The following is a 12,742-nucleotide window of genomic DNA, read 5'->3' as shown; positions in this document are numbered from 1 at the left end:
CGAGTTGGGCTCTCAGTTCACCAGGAAGCCTGCTTCCCCCTCTTTCTCTGCCTGCCTCTCTGCCTACTTGTGATCTCTGTCTCTCTGTCAAATAAATAAATAGGATCTTTAAAAAAAAAAAAAAAACTCTCAAGAGCTCAACACTGTTTATGTAATTAAGTTCCAACTCCTTAAGATGACAGTCAAAATACTCCATGATCTGGCACCAAACTGTCTTTCTTGACTTCTTCTATTACAACTGACAAGCATCCTGTTCTCCATAGGACACTGAGCTTCTGGCCCTTCCTAGCACGGATCACCCTGGCCTTCTCTGGATCTAGCGCTCACCTTGGATTCATACCCCCTTCTCTCTACCTATTAACATCCTTCTCAGCTTTCAAGGTTCTGCTCCTACTTCATCCTTCCTTGACCTCACCTCTGAGAATCAGATTTCTCTAGTCTGTGCTTCCACAAAACTCTCTTTTTACTGCTTATCAGATACTATCTTGTATTTTAGTTCTATTGGTCCACACATCTTATCTTCTCTTTTAGAGCATGCAGTTCTTACAGGCAGGGGATTCTGACCTGATCTTTCCTTTAATCCTAATAACTCATGGCACAGAACCATTCTTGAAATACCAATTATCTTAAATACCAATAAATGAAATATACTGGATATATATTCCATTTTATATTTATATTGGATATATAAATGGATCCTTGGGAGAAGTCATCAAATAATCTACCTGGTAGATATGGTGAGAGATAAAATAGTCAAAATGACAAATCTGGATTTAATCTGCTAACGCCCTTGCCCGAATATAGTCATTCTGCTCTTCCGACATAAACCATGATCATTTTCTCAGCCACCCTAACATGTTCCAGCTCTGCTCACACTGCCCCCCGCCACTTGCTTACCCTTTTCTTCAACTTCCACAATAAGCTTTTTCTGGAATGATAAAAACACACTCACACTTATACCACAATGTCTGTTCTCTAGAAAGCAGCCACTTGCCCGTGACCAGCTTGGAGCCAACTGCTACTAGTAAGTGTCTGTCAATTAAAACACTACACTAAAACACCTGAACAGATTTTACACTAGACTGGAAAGGCTTGTTGTTGTTTAATTTTGGTAAAACATACAAAGCATAAAACTTATCATCATGACCATTTTACAGGTGTAGTTCAATAGTACTGAATGTGAATGTGCATTCACATTATTGTCCGACCAGTCTCCAGAAATCTTTTTGCCTTGTGAAATTCAAATTCTACACCCATTAAATAATAACTCCCTTTTCCCCACCCCTCAACTCCCTCCTGCCTCTGGCAAGCACCATTTTATTTCCTGTCTCTGAATTTAACCACTCTAGAAACCTCACATGAATGGATTCATTCAGTATTTGTCTTTCTACGACTGACTTATTTCACTGAGCATACTATCTTCAAGGTTCATCCATGTTTTCAGAATATCCTTCCTTTTTAAGGCTAAATAATATCCCATCGTGCACATATACCACACTGCATTTATTTCTTCATCTGTCACTGAGTCGCTTCTACCTTTTGGCGATTATGAATAATCACGAATAATGCTGCTGTGTATGACTCAGGGTTTGTTTTAAGATAACTCAAAATCAATCTTGGTGGGGGTTGCTGCAGGGAGAGAGGACAAAGTTACATCAAAGGCAAAGACAGTTATCTTACAAAGCAGGTGAAACTGAAAGACAAGTGCCCCTCCCAATACTGGTGGAGATGGGTTTAGACACCTAAAGATGTCAAGGACCAAGAGCTGCTCGCAACAAATTAGTGCTTAGGGCTAACATAAATACGTGAATATTTTTTAATACATGGTATAGACCCATTATTGACAACTTTAAGAATGACAGCTGTGTACATGTGTACACACATACACGGCGTCTCCTCCATTGCTGAGAAGAATCGCTAGTTATACTCAAACAAATGAGCCCTTGCTATGGCTTGTCCTGGAACGTATTAGAAAAGCCTTCCTGGACAAAAGCAGCCCCTTTAACGCTGGCACTTGTGTTATTATATACAGGGCTCATATTTTCCATTAGGCAATAATACTGTCTTCTTTCCTCTTCGTCCATATTGCTAGCTCCTCCCATGAACTCGAACATAGCTCACATTCTTGGCCCCTAATTTCCAGGATAAGAGGGTAGAATTCGTTCTTGATCCAGGAAACTTTCTGCTATAAAATAAGGATTTGTGAATGACTGTACCCAAAGCTGGATCCAGGTCACTCACACTGAGAAACTGTCACACTTCCTGCCTCGCAAATATCTAGAAGAGCAAGATGGTAAGAACTCCTGCCAACAAATCCCTCCCAGGATCCCCTGTCTGGTCAGCAAAAGCATGGAAGGAAGGGGCCTGACACAGGAAAGAATCTGGACTCAGCCTTCCAAGAAAGATCTTTCTGAATAAGGCAGCAGAGCACACACTCTGGAGGCAGCACTGATAGTCGAACAGTGGCCCTCTACAAACTAGTTATGGGACTTTAGGCAAGTTACCTAATCTCTATGTGCCATCTGCAGAACAGAGGTAATAACCATACCCTCCTCACAGTGTTGCTCTCAAGTTCCAAGTAAATGAGTTAATAGTAATGAAGCACCTAGAGCAATGCTTGTCCCAAGGTGAGCACTACAGATACAAGTGTTTGTAAAATAAACAGGCAGTTTATGGTCTGTGAAAACAAGTCACACTGCAAAGACACAATGAAGTCCTGGTACTTCAAGGTTTAAATGTGTACATCCCTCAATATACATAGGCATAACCACAAATTAAATTATTTGTAACAAAAAAGTCAGTAAAACTGTATTGTGATGATGCATGCCCAGAAAAAAAGTACCTTCATTGATCTGTTAATTACAAATGAATATTCTTTAAACAAAGAAAACAGATATTACTCATCAATGTCTATTTAGTACTTAAAATATTACTTGGTATCTTCATATTTGTTTATATTTTTCTAATTAGTCAATTCCAGCTTCTGGCAAAACAGAGCAGGAGAAATAAGCTACGTGACTTTTCACAACTCTGGCAGATACATACAGAAAGGACCGGAGGCCAAATTTTCCAATACTCAAATACTCAAATACTCATTTAATAATACATGTTCAATACCATGTTGTCTCCTCAATGTATTTTGGGCAAATGTTACATTTCAGTTATACAAAAAAAATTAATTCTGTACAAATCTCTTTTTTCTAGGTCAGTAACTTCCAAGCTATAGCCAATAAAAAAGCTCCTAGGATATGGAGAGGGTGGCTCGGTTATGGACACTGGGGAGGATATGTGCTATGGTGAGTGCTGTGAAGTATGTAAGCCTGACGATTCACAGACGTGTTATCCCTGGGGCAAACAATACATTACATGTTAACTTAAAAAAAAAAGAAAAAACTCCTAGGATTCTTTTCTCTTAAAGAAATTAAAGATTTTTTTGGAATGACACTAAGATTTGAATGACCCTAGGATTTGAAGTATTTTTAAAGTCTGTTCTTATCTTAACTACTATAGATTTCAGTAATAAATCTGACATGATACAATATCACTGAAACAGTATCACATACAGAAGTAGTTATCTAAGTAATTTGTTTTGACAAACAAATGACATTTAAATTAAGTGCCTTGTAGTTTTAAAATACAAAATATCCAGGGGCACCTTGCTGGCTCAGTTAAGCGGCTGCCTTCGACTCACGTGATGATCCCAGGGTCCTGGAATCAAGTCCATCCCACGTCCGGCTCCCTGCTCAGAGGAGAGTCTGACTCTGACTTTCCCTCTTCCCCTGCCTGCTGCTCTGCCTACCTGTGCGCACATGCGCTCACTCGCGGGCGCACTCTCTCTCTAATAAATAAATTAAGTCTTTAAAAAACAATAATAAATAAAATTTAAAATATCTATTTTTTTTAAAAAACTTAACCACATTAATGCTGTCAACTTTGGGATCTTGAAAATTAATGTAATAGAAAGCAAAACAAAACAAAAACCCTCAAACAGTCCCTCAGGGCTGTAGAAAAAACAAAACTTCTCTTACTATCTTTTGTAAGTCAATTCTGGACATCTAGGTTTCAGGAAATTCAAAATAATTCTATAAATTATTTTCCTTAAAGTTTAAAACTTACAAATACTGCTTTGTGTCCTTCTTAACATTCATACCAATTCAAATAAAATTTCATGTTAAGACCGTTTTAGTTTGATACGACATTATCATTACTTTGAGGGAAACCTAAATAAGTAAGCTTTTTTCCTCTGATTCTACACCTACAAACACATTTTTTGGTTTGGTTATCTTAATACTAATCTAATGCGATTGCCAGATTCTCATATGCTGAATTACTACCAACCTTGTAATTCTAGATTGTACTAGGTATCACATATGTGCCACAACACACCGTATATAACATTAATACATCATTATTCCATTCTATCTGGGCTTTAATTTTTGCATTTTGAGAGGGGGGGAGCAGATAAAGAAGCAGAGAGAGTTTAAGCAGGCTGCACTCGATCTCACAACCCTGAGATCATAACCTGAGCCAAAATTAAGAGTTGGACAGATGCTTAACCAAGTGAGCCATGCAGGTGCCCCTTTGTTTATTTGTTTGTTTAAAGAAAAAGATAGATAATCTCCTTAGCCCACAACTTACATACTTTTCTCCCTCTGCAGTTACACACACACACACATACACACACACACACACGTACATAGTTAAAAATCTCTTCTGGAATATTGTTTTGCTAAGCAGGAAAACTTATGTATGGTTGATTCCAAATATGCTTTTTAACACTAATAAAATATGAGTAACACCACTGGATAAAGTACATGAAAGTACTATTTCAGAAATAACAGCCTATAAGCCATTAACCATTAACTTATATTCTATTTCACTACAGGCACTAAGTAGAAAAGATAAATATTTAATATCCTCCTATGGTCAATAAATTTGAATTATTTCAACAGTCACTGCAAATACATTAGCAAATGCCTCTAGTTATAACCCCACAGGTTAGTAAACAATTTTCAAGAGACAGAGTCACTAGGAGGATTGAAGTTTATTCAATGCCTCTGATCAAATATTCCTTTAAAATTTATGTTTTTGTGAATAAAATCAGTGCAAAATTTCTACTTATGCCCTCATGCCCCTTCTGGTCCATTAAGTTTCATTCTGCCATATGTAACACCCTTACTAGAATGTCAAAAATAACTAAAATAGTGGATGAATCTTTCCATAGCATGAATACTTCAAAGATGATCCCCAAACCCAAGTAATCGGTAACGATTTACATTGGCATGTTAAAACCGAGACCCCTGGGTGGCTCAGTTGGATAAGCGTCTGATTTCAGCTCAGGTCATGATCCCAGGGTCCTGGGATCAAGTTTCCCATCACGCTCCCCAATCAGTAGGTATCCTGCTTCTCCCTCTCCCTCTGCTGCTCCTGCTTGTGTTCTTTCTCTCACTCGCTCTCTCTTTGACAAATAAATAAATAAAATCTTGGGGCATCTGGGTGGCTCAGTGGGTTAAAGCCTCTGCCTTCGGCTCAGGTCATGAGTCCAGAGTCCTGGGATCCAGCTCTCTGCTTAGTGGGGAGCCTGCTTCCCTCTCTCTCTCTCTCTGCCTGCCTCTCTACCTACTTGTGATCTGCCAAATAAATAAAAATCTTTAAAAAACAAACAAACAAACAAATAAATAAAATCTTTGAAAAAGGAAAAAAACAAAACAAAACCAGGCAACCAATGCAAAATTACAAGGAAAGAAGATCCCTTCTTTCAATAAGAATCCGAGTCTTACTTGAAGCTTTCATTACAATAGAGGGTTAAGAAGAGGCACCTGGCTGGTTCAGTCAGTAATCTCAAGGTTGCAAGTTTGAGCCCCAAGTCGGGAGTATAGTTCACTTATAAAATAAATAAATCCAGGTTAAGAAAAGTGAAAAAAGATCCTGAACTTGAGTTCCATTCCACCAGATAAAATGGTCTTCCTAGAAAAAAAGGTTTCAAAAACCCGGTTTAAGTTAATTGTTTGGAACCTGGGACACTCTCAAAATGATAATGTTATATAAATGGTTATCACACTGCCTCAGACCAGCAACAAAAGCCTTTTTAATACATATATTCTATTTGTATAGCACTAGAGAATGCTTACCGTTCTGTAAAAGCTAACAGCATGAGTAAAAACATTTCAGCAAGAAAACTCCAAGGGGTTTTGGGCATCTCCCTCTCCTCCAGCAGTGGGATAGAGGACGTGCCTGCCTCCCCTCGGCTGGGGAGTGAGAGAACACTGTGTCTCTCTCCCACAGAGTGGGGCCAGAGGGGAGGCGCCCTGGGATGCAGGAAATGTTCCAGGACAGGTAATGGGCAGGAAAAGGTGGGACGGTTTAAACAGGGCTGAAGACCAGGACAGGGACTGGAGATTTGAGGGCAGGTGCTAAGCTGAAGAGACGACCATGGGTAAGAACAGTGTGTGCCAGCCGAGCTCAGCTGAGGATGCTTTCCAGCACCCTGGCCAGCCCGCTGCCTCTCTCTCATCTCATCCCACCTGCTACCTTCACCCCAACTTTCACTCTGTCTCTGGCCAGCTACAAAACAGAACACAGCCTCTCTTATGTCTCCATTAACAACACATCCTCTAGATCTCCAAGGATTTTTTATTGCTAACAACACAACAGAGTGTTAAATGGGCTCTCTTATGCATTGATTAATGGTAAGCCTTTTTTTTGGGGGTGGGGGGACGAGACTCCACTCCCTGGAGTGGGACGAGCTGTGGAGTGGAGGAAAGATGACGGCTTCTCTGTGGACCAGGGCCGAGATAAAAAGCGGGGCTGAGAGGAGCGGAGCTTCCGACAGCAGTGGGGAGAGAACTCCCAAACTACCCTAGGTCTTACAAAACAATTCAATTATGCAAATCCAGATCTGCCTATTAGCAAAACTTCAGCCTTCTAAAAGACAAAATATGATTCTGAATAGTATAAAAAAGAATTACTTAACTGTCTCAAGAAGACAGTTAATTTATTTAATGTAAAATGTGTCTCAAAGTGGAGTTACTGTTAACATACTCTTTTCGACTACTGATGCCAAAGCTGCAGTTTTGTAGTAAATTACAGTGGCCAAGATAATCTAGGAGTAATTTACCGTCCAAGTTCTTTAATCACACCTGGAAACATTTAAGCCTGTCATGCCATGTATGCTAATGGTTAGGAAGCGGGGCCTGTAGATTAACCACATCTGAGAAGTTAAATTATCATTTCATACAACTCCAAAGGATCACAAATAATGCAATATGGTTACTCCCCAGGGGTAAAAAGGCAATGTGTGACATATGGGAATAGAGGGATAAATAATCACTCCAAAGACCTTCAGAGACAAGTTTTTTCAAAGAATTTGTAAACGTGCCATGCATGGTTTATAAATTTTTTTCTCTGCTCAGGAGTTGTCTCCAGTAATTTTTCAGCCAGATAAAATTTCAAAGCATTTTTTAAAGAAGTATACTTAGTGTAATTTTTTTCCACAGGATTAACAGCACATGCACTCAACCACTGCCCCCACGAACACTATCTTCTCTCCTCACTTGGGGGAGAAGGAAGCACCACAGAACCCAATGAGCTTACAGAAACAATTAGCAGCAGTTTGAAAGCAACTAAACCTTTACTTATAGAAATACATATAATGCTTGCACCCAGTCCGAGTAACTTGTAAAATCCTATTCAAATGACGAATCACTCATAATTTAGATTTGTTGGAGCTGTAAACTTCTAAATGTAACGCAAGTATTGAATCCCTCTCGCAAATAATCTATGATAAACGCCAACTTATTTTGCCTACTATTTTCTGCGACTGCTCTCCAAATCACAGATTTATGATTATGATTATGATTATTATTCACCAGGATCTGAAGAAGTTCTACTCTAAAACTCTCAAAATTTTTTAAGTGACTGAGACAAAAGAATACAGGTGCTTTGCCTAAGTGTCAAAGGAGACAGCAATAAGCAACTTCAAGGTCACGGGCCAGCCAGCAGAAGCAAAGAGGAGGCGAGCAGGCGGTTAGGACCGAGGCTCCATGTCCACCATCTTCTCCCCACACCAAACAGCAACTCCCACCCGCCACTGCTCATGCCCAAATACAAAGAATACAGTGCTTGCTGTTTTCCCATGAAATGACACTTCTAAGGGAGTTACCCTCACTATGAAGAGTTAGAATCTGGGGTACTGTACATACACCACTCTAATCAAGAAATAATCAAGTTATGTGTGTTCATAAACAGAGCTTAACATGGTTTCTTCAGATACCGGGAAGCGTACAGAAATCTACAGATGAAATCCTAACTGAAAATGTTTAATAGTAAAACGTTTACTCGGGAATAGAACATTTTCACATGTGTCTCCTTCAAAGCTGTAAAGACCCTGCTTTTCTGGCCCTCACTGTGGCCCCACCACTGCACCTGCCATTCTGACCTGTAAAATGACTTTTTAATAACTGTTTACAGCCACTGGGCGTAAATATCAAAGTGCTTGCTAAACATTAATTAATTCTCGTAACATCCCTATTTACAGAGATAAGCCAACTAACTCCTGGTAACATACCTATTCACAGATATCAGTATACTAAGATTCAGATTAAAAAGTCTGTGCCTGTCCTGAGAACAGTATTTTTATACTTCTAAACCTTAAAATTCTGGTTATTGGTGAAATGACTATCAAGCTGAACTTGAGCTACCTGCCTCTCCTTTAAAAAGATAAACACTGGGCACCTGGGAGGCTCAGTCAGTTAAGCCTCTGCCTTTGGCTCAGATCATGATCTCTGGGTTCTGGGATCAAGCCCAGAACTGGGCTCCCTGCTCAGCAGGGAGCCTGCTTCTCTCTCTCCCTGCCACTCACCCTGCTTGTGCTTTCTAATAAATAAATAAATTTAAAAAAATAAAATAAAAATATAAACAGTAAGGGGTGCCTGGGTGGCTCAGTGGGTTAAGCCACTGCCTTCAGCTCAGGTCATGATCTCAGGGTCCTGGGATCAAGTCCCGCATCGGGCTCTCTGCTCAGCAGGGGGCCTGCTTCCCTTCCCCTCTCTCTGCCTGACTCTCTGCCTACTGTGATCTCTGTCAAATAAATAAATATAATCTTTAAAAAAAAAAGAGAGAGAGAGAGAGAAATATATAAACAGTAAGAAATTATTTTCTCTTACAAAATCAGGAACTTTATCCTATGCATCTATAACCAAGGGGCCCACCAGCCTAGAAGCTCCCGGAAGGCAGTTTCGGGATCTGCATTATTCACCACCGCATTGCTGATTTCTAGCCCAGTACCTTAATCATGCTAAGAACTCAGAAAACACTTGTGGAAGGCAGGCAAGGAGGGAGGGAGAAGTGGGAGCCATAGAACAAAGACTGGGTTAGCACATCCATCTCTGTACTCAAGCTGTCGGGCAGAATAGAAACCTAAACTTCATAAATGGTAGCAAACTAATGCTTAATACAATTCTTATGTATATCTGTTCACCATATTCCCAAACATTCCCCAATCTTTTATCATGATGGAATTTCAAAAGTTTAATTTGTTGACAAGCTAATGGACAGGCTCATCCGGGTTTTTCAAATCATAATTCCAAAGCATAATTTTAATATTTGCCAATACCATCCATGTAAAACATACTGACAGACTGGCCTAAAATGCCTTTCTTTAATGTAAATAAAATTTAATCTCTCATTTTTAATCATGTTCATTCTACAGATTAAGAGACAAAAGTGAGATTTACCTCTTACACTTATGGATCCACATTTCACATACATTAACTCACCTTAAACTTTAAAATATCCATCATGAGTTCTTGAAATCCTTCATTTAAACGAAATACGCCCCATCCACCCACACAAAAAAAGAGGGAGACAACACAAATACAACTGAGGCCTGCCACAGCAGAAATTCATGTTCTGTTGTGATGTCTCTAGACTCCCTCCAAGCAGAAGCTTTACATAAAGACTGCACCTGTGAGAAAGGTAACACCAGTCCCCCAGGAGAAGGATGGGTACACCTGCAGCTAAGTCTCTAGAAAGGCCAAATTTATGGCTCTTCTATAGTGTGAATTCACATTACGATAAATGTTTTAGGAAGACTTAAGGAAGAGAGTGTAAGAAATTTCCTTGAAGTTTTTTCAATCAGATTTCCTGCCAACAAACTGCTGAGGCAACAAAAAAAGAAAAAGCTAAGAAACAATTCCTCCCCACTAGGAGTTTATGATCTAGTGTATTAATTAAGTACACAAATGGCTCTATCACAAAGCGAGGTAAGTGCCCTAGGGAAAAAACAAACAAACAAACAAGAAATGTTCTGCAGGTTCCCAAAGGCAGCCAAGAATATAAGAGATTACCCTTGACAAGCTTCCTTTCAACTGACAGGGGGAAGGAAAGGGTATTCCTTGAAGAGTTGGCAGCTGGACAATACAAGAAAGCAACAGAGATAAACGCTCACGCTGGAACACAAGCACGGTCAGGGCAGTAAGGGAGAGACACACCAACAGGGAAGTGGGCATGACTGCTGAAGACCTGGAAAGCTCAGGGGGTCGGACCTATCGGAGAAGGCTGTGCAACTTGAGTGAGGCTAATATGTGCGCTGATGATGGTGCTGTAGCAAGGTAAATCGTCCTTCAGTCCAGAAGATGAACGGGCTTGGCCAAAAAGGCAGGAGGTGCTGCAACAGCCGGGGCGCAAAGTACTGAGGGTCTGCATGCACGTGGGGACAGAGGGGACAAACGGGATGCCTACGTATGGAGACCCAGTGAAGGTGGGCTGCAGAGAACCTGGCAGGGGAGGACACGTAGAAGGTAAGAGAGGAGCGGCAATGACTGATGTTTTGCTCCTGGGAGAGTGGCAGCGTCAATTAACAGAAAACAGGAAATCTGGAGGCAGAACTGGTTTGGGTGGAGGGAAGGAAAGAGTTTCACTCTGGTTGGGCTACACTGAAGGTGGAGCAGACAGAAACGTCAAGCAAGCAGTTGGAGCTTAGAGGAGAGGTCAGGTTGGGGTTATAAATTCGGGAGCTATCCAAATAAAGGCGATGGCAATAGCTTGGATAGGATAAGATCACCAATAAAAAGAATACACTGGCACAGAAGAGAGGGGGAAAAAAATGTTTGAAAACGCCTGCCTTCGGGGATGGAGGCAAATGGGAAAGAAAAATGAGCAATGTACAAACACTACTGGCCAGAGACAGAAGAACTAAAGTCAGGCTCAGCTCAGTTCAACAGAAGTTAACTGGGGGCCTGTTATATGAGGGCATTATATTAGGGTAAAATGATGAATAAATAGTAAAGTTCCTACTTTATAAATCTGATGTCAAAAAAATAAGTGAAAAAAGAAACGGGGGGGTGGCAAAAAGAACTTAGGAAGACATAATTATAGCTACTAACAGACACCTTTTTTAAAAAAGATTTTATTTATTTGACAAAGAGAGCCAGAGAGCACAAGCTGGGGAGGGGGGTGCACAGAGAAGAGAAGCAGGCACCCCGCTGAGTAAGGAGCCTGATGTGGGGCTCATTCCCAGGACCCTGAAATCATGACCTGAACCAAAGGCAGGTGCTCAACTAACTGACTGAGCCACCCAGGCATCCCAACAGAGACTTTTAATACCCATAGAAGAATACTATGAACAACTTTATGCCAATATTTGAAAAAATATAGAATCCATAATATTCCAGAAAAATATACATTATCAAAAGTTTCCAAAAAAAAAAGTTTCCTCAAGAATAAATTAGAACCCTGTGATAATCATGAAAAATAAATTTTTACCTGAGAGCACCTACCTAACAGACAAAATAAGCAAACTAGACAACCATATCGTTAGATACAAATTGGAAAGAAAAAAAAAACTATTAGCAAACTAAATACAGAAGGGGACTTCCTTGATGCCTCAAGGGCACCGAGAGAGGCGCTACACACCCCGGGTGGTCTCCAGTCATCACAACTCGGCTCCCCAAGCTTTCAAATGAAAAGGGACTGCATGTGCAGTCAGGTCAGCATTCCACCAAATTCTGAATTCTGTCTGACACTGAGGAAAACCTTCATGTCATTTTCCAAATGGAAAAAAAGATCATTTTAGGTTATCTCCAGTTTTCTTTAATATTCTGTTATGCAGGATCATCTGTGAATCTAATTTTCATGAATGTTTTTTTCAATCTATATCCTATCTGGCGGTACTAATTTCCACAAGTTTACTCTTGAACATATAGGAGAGCTCTTTAATTTATCCTAAAACTTAACTCTTACAATAAAACTCCTAGAAGCACTTTTAACCCACCGTCAATTCCAGTGTGATAGACTTTGAAGAATTTATCGAATAACCTCAATTATGTCCTCCTCTCGGTATTAACAGCTCTAAGAAGTATTTGAGTTCACTGCCATGTGTCCAGTTAGTTCATTATTTTCATCTAACAGAAGAACATATAGCATTTCTCTTTTTTATGTGTCTAAAGCATAGTTTTGTACAAAGGCAAGATAACATGCTGTTCTCACACTCTTCCAAAGAACGCCTAGCATCTTACTGATCTTAGCACAGTAGCTCTAGACAGCCATCTACAACAGCTTCTTGGTTCTTATCCTGATTACAACTCAAGTCAGGACTCCTCAGCTAATAAATACAATTCATATAATTTTTCCTAAATAAACCACTGAAAACTATGCCACACTAGTTCACTCGGTTTTTTTTCCTCACACATTACCAGCAGTTAAAGGTTTTTTCCCTGCAGCATTCACTACCCAAAGGAGCTAA

General features: G+C 40.0%; 1 protein-coding gene across 1 annotated transcript in view; it reads right to left on the bottom strand.

The window, feature by feature from the left end:
* The window catches only part of NCOA2 (nuclear receptor coactivator 2), a 305,109-nt gene that overhangs the window by 227,795 nt on the left and 64,572 nt on the right, over window positions 1-12,742 (bottom strand). The window lies entirely within an intron of this gene.

The sequence above is a fragment of the Neovison vison genome, chromosome 4 (genome assembly GCF_020171115.1).
Source record: "Neovison vison isolate M4711 chromosome 4, ASM_NN_V1, whole genome shotgun sequence".
In the NCBI taxonomy this organism is placed as follows: Eukaryota; Metazoa; Chordata; class Mammalia; order Carnivora; family Mustelidae; genus Neogale; species Neogale vison.
This window is presented reverse-complemented; position numbering and strand designations above follow the sequence as displayed.